The sequence below is a fragment of the Phoxinus phoxinus genome (genome assembly GCF_949152265.1).
Source record: "Phoxinus phoxinus genome assembly, chromosome: 19".
NCBI lineage: Eukaryota > Metazoa > Chordata > Actinopteri > Cypriniformes > Leuciscidae > Phoxinus > Phoxinus phoxinus.
Window position 1 is genome coordinate 19,861,770 of NC_136894.1, and position 5,191 is coordinate 19,866,960.

Genomic DNA, 5,191 nt, shown 5'->3' on the forward strand with positions numbered 1-5,191 from the left:
CCTAGCCAGCATAGTTATTGCCAAGCTATTTTCATAAATAATCTGTAAGATTGTTTGTACCTTCATCTGTGACTGGAGGCCACTGTCTAACATCATCAACCCAACAAGTCATTCTGCCTGGCTGTAGCTGTCATCAAGGGTGCGTTATCACAGAGGTTTGTTTACATACCGGTAACAGCTCAGTAATGGCGTCGCCACAAGATGGCAGCCTACACAGAACGCTCGTCGGATTCGTGTATAGTTAGGTCCAAGGACATTTTTAATTTGGCATTAACAGTTTTATTGACTTAAAAGGAACTTTGTTGTACTATGCTGGAGTAAAGTTCATAAATTATCATTCTTTCCCATAGGATTCTGTCACTCTGGGGTTCGGGGGCATGCTCCCCTGCAAGAATGTTTTTTTTACATTTTAAGGTTAAATGCATAAATCTGGTGCACTTTGAGAGCTCAAAATTAAGAGCATCAACCTGCTTCAACCCATGAACTGTTCAATTCAATTCAATTCAAGTTTATTTGTATAGCGCTTTTCACAATACATATTGTTTCAAAGCAGCTTTACAGAAAATGCATTTCAAAAATGTACAAACAAAAATACAGTTAGTTAATCATAAATTTAGGGCATAACATATCGCCGGCGTTGGGTCGTCTCTTCACAGGCGTCGAGTCGTCTCATCACAGGCGTTGGGGCATCTGAAGTCTCCATGAGAGGCTGGATACATAACTGGAGCTGACGAACTCTATTTGAGTTATCTCGGGACGCCAACAAAAAAGGCAGATGGGAAATAATTAGCGTAGCTGCTGTTCATAATATGAATGCATTTGATCTGATTTAACTGTAGTATAAAAGGTACGATGCATTATGTGAACGCTTGGCTAAAGAGATGCGTCTTTAGTCTAGTTTTAAACTGGGAGAGCGAGTCTGAGCCTCGGACAATATTAGGAAGGCTATTCCAGAGATTAGGAGCTAGATGTGAAAACGCCCTCCCTCCTTTAGTGGACTTAGTTATCCTAGGTACGACCAGAAGCCTCGAATTTAGCGATCTTAAAGAGCGCGATGGATTGTAGGTAGAAGATCCCTTAAATACACAGGAGCTAAACCATTTAGGGCTTTATAAGTCAGTAACAATACTTTGTAATTGATACGGAACTTAATAGGTAACCAGTGTAGAGATGATAAAATTGGCGTTATATGATAATATTTTCTTGACCTAGTAAGAACTCTAGCAGCTGCATTTTGGACCAACTGTAGCTTGTTTACGGAGGATGCAGGACAACCAACTAATAAAGCATAACAGTAATCTAGTCTCGAGGTCATGAATGCATGAACTAACTTTTCTGCATCAGAAACTGATAGCATGTTACGTAGCTTAGCAATGTTTCTAAGGTGGAAAAAGGCTGTTCTTGTGACATATGAAATATGATTTTCAAAAGACAAGTTGCGGTCTAGTATAACACCCAGGTCTTTTACTGTAGAGGATAAAGTAACAGGACGTCCTTCAAGATTAAGGTTGTATTGTAATAGGTTTTGTGGGCAGTTTTTTGGACCAATCAGTAATACCTTTGTTTTCTCTGAATTTAATAGAAGACAATTACACGTCATCCAATATTTTATATCTTTAACACACTCTGTCATTTTAGATAATTTAGTGTTATCATCTGGTCGTGATGAAATATATAATTGAGTGTCATCAGCATAACAGTGGAAACTTATTCCATGTTTTCTTATAATATTACCAAGTGGCAGCATATAAATTGAGAATAGCAGAGGGCCTAACACAGATCCTTGCGGCAATCCATAGTTTACTGACGTTATCTTTGATTTTTCCCCATTTAAATGGACAAAATGGTAACGGTCTGATAGGTACGATCTAAACCAGTTTAATGCCTGTCCCTGTACACCAGTGTAGCTTTGAAGTCGATCTAAGAGTATTTTAAGTATAGTGTCGAACGCAGCACTAAGATCGAGTAAAACTGGTATTGAGATACAGCCTTGGTCAGAAGCTAAAAGTAAATCATTTGTAATTTTAACGAGCACAGTTTCTGTGCTATGATGTGGCCTGACATGTATTTTAGACATAAATGGAAGATTTGAGATGGGTCTCAGGGGAGATTACATTATCACTGGTGTTTTAGGATGCCAAACAATTATTATAATAATATAATAATGATTTAAAAAAGTCGGATTCGAACTCAGGTCGAACGAGTCAAAAACTACGTTCAAGTACCTCACGCCAAACTATGCCACTGTAGATATTCAGTGGCGGGCGTATTTTTACTAAAAAGACAGGCACTTAGTGCAAATATATGCACAATTATCGGAAATGTAAAAGAATATATATATATATATATATATATATATATATATATATATATATATATATATATATATATATATATATATATTCCCCTTGCTTGGGCCCCAAGTGCTCATGGGCCCCTGGGCCCGTGTCCATAATGCCCATTGGATAATCAAGGTTTGTCTACAACAACAACCAAATAACATCATCTACACGATAGCTTATGCTCTTCCCAAATACAAGTAGCCAGGTGAGATGTCTGCAACTTTTTATCAATCCAGTTGCAGTAGGCCTAATTTCAAACCACAATTGATGAACTGCCCTATTTGTGATTGTTTTTAGAGGTTTTATACCGATGCTACATAATTTGACCCATACAATGTGAATTTGCTCAGCGAGTCACTCTGGCAATCAGTAATGGTAAATGGTAAATAGACTGCATTTATATAGCGCTTTCACAGACCCAATGGCCACCAAAACGCTTTACATTTGCCTCACATTCACCCATTCATACATCGACGGCGGTGTCAGCCATGCAAGACGCCATCCAGCTCGTCGGGAGCAGCTGGGGTTAGGTGTCTTGCTCATGGACACCTCGACACTTGGTCAAGTGGAACCGGGGATTGAACCACCAACCTTGCAGTTTGTAGACAACCTATATGATCCACTGAGCCACTGCCGCCCCAATAATGATGCTCATTACCAATGCCCGTGGAGCAGAGCTGCTCCAATCACATGAGTGTATTTGATATAGGCGGGTCAGAGGCGTGCTTAACAGATGACGACAGCGCTGCAACGTCGAAGTCCGGAATCAGCCAGTAAACATTGGTCGTAGTGTTATCCAATTGCGCGCAGTGATATTTTCAAATGCATGCTTAGTGCTGCCCCTCGAGTTGAGACATTTTCAAATTGACTGTGGCAGCTTGGTGGGGAAGACTGAGGCAAGCGGCAGCCCAACGATGGTGGAGGCTGAGTGAGTGGCAGCTCTGGATCCCTCGAGGGCTTCAGGACCGCGTGTGACCCCGCAGCTTGTGACTGGGCAGGTAAAAGCTGTGTGCTTTAAAGGGACACTTCACCCATTTGCATTAAGCTTTGTATCGTTAGAAACCCAGTCATATTTTTGAATGGTCATGCATTATTCCCTCATTTTCCCCTGAGAAGAAAGAGAAATAAGGATTTCAGTGTTGCAGTTCCTGCTTATACTTCTTAATCTTAATTTTGCGTCATTCTAAGCAGGAAGTGCCATATCTTTGTAGAGTGGTTGAGACTACAAACACTCGTTCCTCATTTATCCAGGGGGTGGGACCCACTCACGCTACAGACCTATTACAGATCAGTGGGTGGGACTTCACTTTCTGAAACTAAAAGCAATATCCTCCATCTTGTTTGGACTGGTGGTGCCTGTGCGCATACGGACATGGAGATCGAGTCCGTCTGCTGCAAAGAATTTCAGCAATGCCAATTTCTCCTGGAAGAAATCTCTGAATCAGACGAGGACACGGACGTTTGTGTTGTGAACCATCCTAGTTCCGCACCACATAATGTTCTGACTGAACATCCCGGTATTCAAATTCAGAGGAATCCAAATTCAGTGGAAGAGTACTTACAGTAAGTGACTTTCCCCAGGAGTTGCAGCAGTTGGAGCAAGACGGCATTGTTCATGGAGGCAAAGCACTTCAACTGTCTGTGAAAGCATTCATATGTGATGCTCCTGCCAGGGCATTCTTGAAGTGCATTAAGAATCACAACAGTTATCATTCTTGTGAGCGATGCACTATTAGAGACACCTATGACTGAAGGGTTGTTCTTGGGGCCAAAAAAACAGGTGCCGTTTCAAGGACTGAAGACGGTTTCCATCAATGGGTATATAAGAATCATCAAGTTCAGATATCCCCACTTGACTGTTGCAGGAATCTCATGTATCCATGGGTTTGCCTTGGACTACATGCACTTGGTCTGTTTGGGTGTGGTTCGGAGAATGCTGCATTTCATGAAGCAAGTGCCTAATACATGCAAGTTGTCATTTCAACAAAGGAGCAGGATTTCAGATCATCTGAAATCATTGAATGGAAAGTTGCCAAGGGAGTTTGCTCACCAGCCAAGGGGTTTGCAGGAACTTGACAGGTGGAAGGCCACAGAATTAAGACAGTTCCTCCTTTACTCAGGACCAGTTGTTTTGAGGGAAGTTCTTGTTTGTTTGTTTGTTTTAACTTTATTGTCTGTTCAGATTTACTGGACAGAAATTCATCTTTGATACTGGCTTCAACAACATTATACAACCACATTAAACACATAAAACACATAATACACACATAATAATTGATAAATACATGATTCAGTAAAGTACAGTGTACATTATTCACAATAACAACCCTAATTGAGAATTTGGTTTAAAACAGTCACTGCCAATGGGACAAATGATCTTTTAAAAATATTCTTTCTAGCATACGGTGTACGTAGCCTGCGACCCGAAGGGAGGACTTCAAAGCAGGAATGAAGGGGATGAGTCTGATCGGAATACACAACTAGCGCCTTTTTCTCCATAAAATTTGAGAATAGTTCTTGCAATGTACTTTGTTTATGGCCGATAATCTTATTTGCTTCGTTAATTACTCGTGTTAATTTATTCTTTAATTTCATTGTTAAATTTCCATACCATGAGACAATATTGTAGGTTAAAATGCTTTCAATCATCGATCTATATACAATAGTTAAGATCCTCCTTTCGATGTCAAGGTTTCGCAACTTTCTAAGTAGGCTTAAACGCTGTCTTGATTTCTTACGTACATAGTTCACATTATCCAAAAACGAAAGTTTGTCATCAATGATTATGCCTAAATATTTAATTTTTTTAACTTGCTCAATCTTTACACCTTTTATAGTTACTTCTTCAT